The sequence below is a fragment of the Corvus moneduloides genome, chromosome 17 (assembly GCF_009650955.1).
Source record: "Corvus moneduloides isolate bCorMon1 chromosome 17, bCorMon1.pri, whole genome shotgun sequence".
In the NCBI taxonomy this organism is placed as follows: Eukaryota; Metazoa; Chordata; class Aves; order Passeriformes; family Corvidae; genus Corvus; species Corvus moneduloides.
Genome location: NC_045492.1, coordinates 9,872,983 through 9,881,613, shown reverse-complemented (window position 1 = coordinate 9,881,613; position 8,631 = coordinate 9,872,983). Strand labels below are relative to the sequence as shown.

At 47.6% G+C, this 8,631-nt stretch overlaps 1 protein-coding gene across 1 annotated transcript in view; it reads left to right on the top strand.

The window, feature by feature from the left end:
* The first annotated feature begins 60 nt into the window (after positions 1–60).
* Positions 61–8,631, top strand: part of SLCO4A1 (solute carrier organic anion transporter family member 4A1) — a 29,502-nt gene continuing 20,931 nt past the window's right edge. Inside the window, exon 1 of the mRNA XM_032127155.1 lies at positions 61–126. The gene's annotated coding sequence lies outside the window, so the exon portion shown is untranslated. The remainder of the gene's footprint in view (positions 127–8,631) is intronic.

Sequence of the window (8,631 nt, the reverse complement as noted above, 5' to 3'; positions counted from 1 at the left end):
GCGTCCCCGGCGATTGGAGGAGATGTCCGTCCGTCAGGGCGCTGCCCGCCCCGGCCCCGGCCCCGGCCCCCGCCGCAGCTCGGCAGCGCGGGGCTGGCGGAGCGCGGGCAGCGGCGGCGGCTGCAGGTACCGGGCACGGGGCATCGCACGGGGCACTGCAGCGGGCACCGCGCCGGGCAGGCGGTGCGGGGAGGGATGCGAGCCCGGAGGATGCCCGGGAGAGCCTCTCCAGGACGTGCCGGGCGGTGCCGGCGCGGCCGCGGGGGAGCCCCGAGGATGCGGGGATGGGCGCGGGGGATGAGGAGCTCACGGGGGGCTCGGCTGGGGCTCAGCCCCGCTGCGGGGGCTTTTTTCTGCGCTCGGTGGGCTGGTGGCCACAGCGCGGGGTCCGTACCGGGTACAGCCCGGTGGATGTCAAGGGGGCAAAGTCACCGAAATGGCCCAACTCACTGAGGTTTTCCGCTCTGCGATAGTCTCCGAGGATGCTGCAAGGCTGGGTTGCTGCCTGCAACTGTGTTCGGGCTGAATCACTGCGGTTTGGGGTTTTCTTTGTAGCGTGACTGTGTCTTCTTATTAAAAATTTAAAAGATGCTGAGAAAAGACGGGAAGTAAGGGAAGGTACTAAAATGGCATGGCAGGATCCTTACAACAAGAAACAAATGTTACGTTAACGATAAAATAATCGCAGTTTCACAGGAGCAGAACTGAAGTTAGCAGTGGGCAGGATGCTGGGTGAAACTGGAGCACTTTAGTTGCTTGCCTTATATTACTTTTATAACCCATTTGTTCAGATGATACAAATCAAAAGCTGCTATAATAAAACCATGTTTTTCAGCTCTGAGAGCCTAAAAGGCACAAGTGGACCTTAATTACATGAGTTTGTTGCATTAACGTTTTATTGCCATTTTATAGACTCTTTGGTTTTACCAGGCAACACACTACAAACCTGAAGTTATCCCAGCACCTCTTTATATATATATATATATATATATATATATATATATATATATTTCTGGGTTCCTACTTTCTTTAGTGCCACTTGGTTGTAAAAACATACATTAAAATAGCATTTGAGGCAGAAATGAACACAAAGGAGATCTTTAGAAAAAGTGTACCAGAGTGCTTGTAAACGTGAGAAAGGATGAAACTGCGGGGGGAGCAGGTTACTCAAATAATGAAAAGGGGGGAAAAAAATGTGCCTATTTATATGCAAAAAGGTCTGGCTTGCAAACTGCCGAAAGTGGTTGGAAACTGAAGCAGCAGCTCTGTGCACTGGGCGGGCTGGGGGGGACAGATCACAGCCACCTGCCCCGCCAGGACTGCACCAGAGGCGTGCGGTGAGTGATGAGCGTGGTCAGGTGTGACAAGTGCCACCTGAAGCCCTGGGAAGTGGCCACTCCGCCGATACTGCCTTAAGTTGTCCTGCCCGTGGGGCAAACCTGCTAAGTGACAGTGGCAGAAACATGAAGTGTGACCCTGGGATGAGAGATGAGACCGGGAAGCAGTGAGTCCTGCGAGGGTTGGATATTCTTGGCCAGTGAAACCAGGAGCTACCTGAGCAAGTACTCGCTCCAAGTCTTTACAGAGATTAGGGATTTTCAGTCAAGGGGGAAGATGGGATCAGCCACTAACAAAAGAAATACCCACCGGCTTAGGGAGATCAGCATCCAGCTGCTCGGTGCCTCATGATTTCCGACTGCAAACTCCTCCAGGCAGTTTTAATCTTCTTTTCGTGCGTGTCTTTGCAGCACGGAGCGTGCTTTGGGAGGATCCTGCCCTCCCATTTGGGGCTTTACACCCTGCGGTAGCAGGGAATCATGGCTATGCTTTATGCTGCTCATTTTGCTCAGTCCCCCCCAAAAAGCATCACTGAGCACTTGTTTTGCTTTCCTTTATTTTAATTGAGTGCACCAAGCCCGGAACTCTGCCTTTGCTTGAATGAAGGTGCTCATATGCAGGACTGCTATACACTCTGCTTTACCATTTGGATTTTTTGTCTTCCTCACATGGTTCCTTGAGCTGCTGCCTGTAAGTTGATTATTCAGAGCTTGGGATGTTTGTATCTTGCAGAATCTCAGTGAATGGTGGAAAAGTTTTGCAAGACTCTGCATGCACGGAACAGAGCTGGCAGCTTGCTGCTGGTGGGTTAGTGAGATGATGGGTATGATTTCAGGGGAAGTGTTTCCCCTTTGGGCTTTGTGCTTAATGAATTGAGGTCACTGTGTTAAGGCAACGTGTGAGAGTTATCAACCATGCACAGGCTGTTATGGGTGTGAGCAGATCTGAAATGCATTGTGCAGGATTTCTCTGGCCGCCCTGAGGTGTCCTGTGCCTCCCCAGCACAGTTAAAAACTGCATTGTCTTGGTCTGTGAGGGGCTTATCCTTGTGCAGAGAAGCAGAATTTGGGAGCTGTGGCAGCCCAGGGGACACCACAGGCAGGATTGGGGGCTTTGTCCGCAGGGTCGGTGGCAGCGGGGCTCTCCCTGCACCTGTCCCTCAGCAGGTTCCCGGCTATCCCTGCCCTCTCTAGCTGCAGGATCTCCTCTCCTGCAGCCACTCTCCTTTCCCTTTTCAAAACTGATTTATTGCTAGACCTCCCCGCCACAGAATTAGTTTTGTTCCATCTTGGCCTTGAGTGACCTCCTGGCGTGCGAGCGCGGATGCTGAACGGCAGGACTTGAGAACAAAGAGTTTCTGCACGCACAGTCCGGGGAAAATGCTCAGAAAATGCCCTGAGAGAGGTCAAAGACTTCATCTGGTTTATGAATCCCAAACAGAAGCATCCATTCTACTTCAGTAGATGGGATAAGTGAGTGTAGAAAAGTACTCGGAGAGGGCCACTAACTTTAGTGCATTTTATGTCAGAGCTCTCACTAGTACAGTGGAGAGCATGTGATGAGGCAGTGAAGTGTTTAATATTAGCAGAGTAGTGTTGTTCTAACCTTAAATATCTCTTCAGTCAGAAGTACCCCTAAACCTGGGGTTCTACAATGCTGTTGCTGCCAAAAAATAGTGTCATTCCACCTCTAGATTGTAAATGAGCTTGAGCACTGAGAAATACTCTGTTTATTCTGGTTCACCTCGTTCAGCAAAGTGCTGAGCCTTTCCAGCAGCTCTTGAAATTCCTGGAGCAGTGAAGTCCCCTTTCTTCTCTTGTGCTATTTCATTGGTGTCTGTAGAGTTACACTGAAACTGAATCGAATTGCTATTGTTAATGGCATATTGCTGTATGGCATTGATAATCTTCAGTCACTGGAACTCCCAGAGCTTGGCTTGGTTGCTTCAAGAAAAAAAATGAAATGCTGGCAAGCTTTGTTTGACTGTGGCTGATGGTCTGAAGGAGTTAGGGAGCTGTTGAGAAAGCAAGATCAAATACTTTTTTTCCTGAAAAATACTTTGATTTTGTAATGTTTTGGCTGAAAAAAAATCCAAGAAAAACTACTTTTTGTCATTTTTATAGCTTCATATTTGTCAATTCAAGTGCTTTGGATATCCTCTGTGATAGAAGTTTATTTTTCTAGATAGCATTAAGAGATAAAAAAAAATGTTTAGATTCTAGAGTTTAATAAAAAGTCCCCAAAATATCTGAAGGACTTGAGCTCTTTTAGACTTTTTTTTCTCACACAGCCTCTCCTTGAAAAACTGCATCAATCTTTTTAGCTTGCCATACTCCAAACAAATCAGATTTGAAAATTTAATTCAATATTCTTTTGCTTTAAAAGCCCCGCAGGAAACAGAATCTCAGCCAGTCAGAGCAGGGCAGATGCCGTGGAGTTTTATGTTAGCATAAGGATTCCCAAAAAAAAAGGATTTCCTTGCAGTGCTTTCAAGCTACTTTATGGTCTCCTTGGATTGCTGGAGTGAATTCAGTTGCTGAGGATTTAGATCTTTGAGCCAGATGTGGGTCTTGGTTATAGCAGAATCAGCCTTTTCTGGAGTCCCCGTATAACCCTGGCTAACCTGGGATCCTTTTAATGTTGCATATTCTCCTCTTATTTGGCAGAAAACCTTGAAAAGAGCTTCTTCATTCAGAGAAACTGAAGTAAAAGGAGTGAAAAGTAGGTAACCAGGCTGTGATACACTGATTACCTGTCTCCAGTTTTCTTGGTTTTATATAATTTAAATTTTGAAATACTGCCTTTTTTCAAGAGGCAGTAAAAAGACTTCCTTGCCTACCACCACAAGCCAGCCAATTTTTGTTCCCTCGAACTCCGTGTTGCTTTCTTTGAGCGATCGAGCCCTGCTTGGATGCCTTGTGTGAACAAACATCACCCTGGGTAAGGAGCAGTGGCAGGATGAAGACCATAATTTCTTAAGGAACACGGGTCAAACTCAGTCCTCAGTGACCTCCTTCGAGCCGATGACCAAGGACAAGGTTATTCTGCTGTGTCCATTTCTCGTGGTGTGGGGACTGTGGGATGTGAGCAGGTGCTTACCAAGGGAAGTAGAGAAGTTCCTGAGTCAGAAAGGGAAACCACACTATGCTGCTGAGTGGAAGTGGGAATCCCTTGAAGGCAGTTTCCAGATTTTCAAGTAAATCCATCCTCCAGCAGCTGCTGTTGGGGGCTGTGATTCCTGATGCGTGAGAAACGGGAGGCGCAAGGCAGAGCGCGTCTCCCCATGGCGCATGGACAGCAAACCCCTCCAAATCCCAGCAGATGTTTTGGGTTGACAGTGGGAACATTATATGCCTGTTTGTTCCTTTATCTCAGGAAGAAACACCATTTGGCACCAATTTGCTCCCTGGCAGCTGGAATGAATTGCTGACCTGGCTGAGCACTGTCAGATGGAGGAGGTGCCAGCCTGCAAGAGAGGTGGCCTGCAGAGCCTGTGGTGCTTGCAGGGACTGTGCACTCACCTCTGAACACCTCTTGCTCTGTCCCTTAGTGTGGGTATTGATGTGTGTGTGTGTGTGGAATTGCTGTTTCGTACTGAACTGGGGTTCTCAGAGAGGCCTCTTAATGCTGAAGGATGTGGCTTAGCGTTTTTCCACCTCTCAAAGGAGTCAGTGGAGTCTCACCTCTGCTGATCAGGGGGGATTTGTATTTATTTATTTAGAGGCAGGCAGCCATGGGAGAAGCCAGCAGCCACGGACAGCACAGCCAGGATGCACCTGCCCATTTGCAACCCCTTGTGCTTTGTGGCCATGCTTGAGATTTTCAGTGCTTTCTACATGAGATGTTGCTGCACCCTCTGTTGGAACTCACAGCACAAGGAGTTGCCATTGGAATGAGTCTGAGGTTTCTAAGGAAAGCAGCATGCCAGGTTGGCTTGTTCCCACCCGTCCTTGCTGGCAGTGGTCAGCAGCCCTGCACGCTGCCACTGTGCTGATCTCATGCTCTGCCCCAATTCCCCTTTGGGCCTCGGTTCCTGCCCTTCATCTCTTAGCTGCTCTAATTTTTGGTTGTGGTAGTGGTTTGGCGTTTTGAGTCAGAGAATGAAGAGAAGTCATCCCTTTGAAAGTGTTCATCATTTCCTCTCGATTACACAAATGGGGATCTGCCCTCCTCTGAGAAATCCCCCAAATTGCCACAGCCTGTCAGGATCTAGGGTATTGCATGAGCAAATGCAAATTATCTGCAAGCTGACATTCTGTTTATCTAAAAGGATGAAATAAAATGAAGTGTGATGCCAGTTTAGCTCATCTTTGGGGGATGAATGGGGAGTACTTGGTATCAGGAAACTTAGAGGCAGCAGATGCCACGTCAGACATCCTACAGCCATGTGAGCCTGTGCCAGTGCTGGACCAAATTCCCTGTGCCACATCAGATTTGTGCTGAATGGGTTAATTTTGCACCATCTGGCTTTGTGCTAGATCAAATATTGTTTCTGTTGTGGTAGCCAGCATGAGGCCAGAATAAGCTCGGGGTAATATGCTCAGCTAATCCAACAGAAATATGATTATGTACCTGTTCCTTCTCCAGATCATATCTGCAATAATGGGTGATTTAGCAACACAGAATAGTTCTTGTGGAGACAGGGGAGAAGGCTGAGGGTGGAGCACTTCTGCTGAGAATACAAGCTCTGAGAGCTGGGGTTGTTCAGCCTGGAGAAAATACGGCTCCAGGGAGACTTCAGAGCCCCTTCCACTGCCTAAAGGAAGCTGGAGAAGGACTTTTTACAAGGGCATAGAGTGATAGGACAAGCAGGAGTGACTTCAAACTGAAAGAAAGCAGTTTTAGGTTAGATATTAGGAAGAGTTCTTCCCTGTGAGGGTGGGGAGGCCCTGGCACAGGGTGCCCAGAGAAGCTGTGGCTGCCCCTGGATCCCTGGAAGTGTCCAAGGCCAGGTTGGATGGGGCTTGGAGCCACCTGGGATAGTGGAAGGTGTCCCTGCTCATGGACAGGAACTGGATGGTCTCTGAGGTCCCTTCCAACCCAAACCATTCTGTGATTCCGTGACTTGAGGGCTGTAGGTAACCTGAATGTGATTATCTCCTTGCAGTGGGCAACAGAGACACAACAGGAACATCTAACTCAGATTAGGTACTTAGCTTTAAACAAGTCATTATGAGACAAAAAATTGCAGTCCTAGTGCAGAATGGCTTCCTAGGGAGTCACTCGAGACACAGAAATGGAGGTGATTTAATTTTGCATTTTGCAAGCTGCAGTGACCTCCAAGGTGCTAATCTGAGGTTAACCAAAGCAGAACAGCTGGAGTTCTACTGCATTTTGAAGTATTGCACATTTCAAGCAGTGAGTTCATTCAAGTGCTGTCTGGGAGTCTCTGCTGTTCCCCTGCTTGGCAGGAATCTCGAGACTAATACCTAAGAGGATTAGGGAGCATCGCTGGGTGTTAAACAAGATCCAGGCTAAGCGGTGTGCACCGGTGAGCTCGTGCTCCCAGGGCTGTTTGGGAAAGCTGTTACTTGCTGATCTGGAAAAAAAAAGTGGATTTGTGGGGAAATACCCTTTCCTCAGCTGAATCCTTCCTGTGTGTCTCTCCTGCTCCCACCTGGCTCCGTGTTTCCACCTGCTCATCTCGTGTTGTCCTGTGCTCCCTGCCAGAGGTGAGTGTTGCAGGGGATGCTGATGATCAGAAAGTATCTTTTTCTGTGATGTTTTTAGCTCTTCTAATGTGCTCCACTGAGCTCTGTGTTGGCTGGTTGGACATGAATGGGTGGGCATCCAGCCCCCCAACACAGGGCTGGAGAACTTGTCATAGAAAGCTCAAGCTAAAGTCTGTCCTTGGCTGGTAGAGCAAAATGACCTTGTGGTATGTGGTTTTCCCCAGAAAGTGCCCTCAGTACAGAGAAGAGGGGTTGGAAGGCAATTGTGTCTCAGGAGAAAGTGGAGCTGTAGGTAGTTTCATGGTAACATTCCATCTGGTTTTCCCTTTTGTTTTTACTTCCAAACTGATCAAACCATGAGGATAAAAAAGTGTAAGTCCCTGTAAACCATGGTAGATGTCAACATTATTCAAATACATCTATTCTGAGCGCAGCATCCTTGTGTTGTGTAACACAGGATGTTGCATTTTTTGCATTTTTAGTGCTTCTATCTTTAGAAGCACCAGAGAATCACGTGTCTCACATTCTTTATTTGGGTTTTGCTCATTTTGTTTAATTTCTTGCATCATAAAGGATTTGCCTGTCTGCATCTTCTGCTTGGAAACAAAGAAGGGACAGCTGTAGGAACTAAGTGGTAATCCTTGGGAAGAGCTGACCAGCAGCTCATGCAGGAAGAGTGTGCTGAGTACAGAACATTCTCTAATGGGTTGTAAGAATCCAAATGATGGAAAGTAACACCATGCAGGGCTAGATGTTGGGAAAATGCTGGTGGTGTATCTGGAAACGCCCAGCTCCATGGGCAGTGACAGTGATGGAGAGCACAGTGCTGTGCCAGCATGGAAACCTCCCAGCACTGGCCAAATGCACAGGTAGGAAAAAGACATTAAAACAAGAGTGACATTAGGGAGGGGGAGTTAGGAATTATAGCATAAAAGACCCTTTTGTCTGGTTAATCTTTGCCATGGCAAAAAGCAGGGTCTGGGTTAAATCTGCTCCGTACGTTGGCACTGCAAGTTTTTAAAGATGGTCTGAGGCAGCTGCAGCCAATTGTATTTACACAGATAAGCTGGAACAAGTAAATAGACTCAGAAAATCTGGCTAGATTTATCTTCAAAGCATTTTCAAGCAGCTAATTGAAAATTATCCAAGCCACCTTCCTGATTTCTTGCATATTATCACAATAATTTCCCGGCAAATGGAAAGCACTTGGAAAACATACAAAGGGTTTGTGAGTGCTAGGCTCTACTATTTGGAATTTATTTAATTATAAATATGTCCTTGTTCGTGTGATAATTCAAAGCCAGTTTCTGCTGCTCTCTTCCATGCTTCAGACTCAGTAGGGCTAATTATGTAAAAGCAGGTCTCTGACATGAGGGGTGGGTCAGGATATTCCTACTGCCCCCCATTCTTAGGAACTCCTCCCTCATCCTCTGTCCCTGCAGCACTGATAGTGAGCACAGCATTGGGTACACAGTCAGCTGGCTGCTCTCTGGGTGTGTTTCTCATTCCTGAAACTTTTCCATGTGTTCAGGACCACGCTGTTCCCACAGGAATTGCTTACCGAAGGCTCCAGTCTGGTCCTGGTGCCAATCCCACAACAGCAGCATCCTCTGTATTGCTG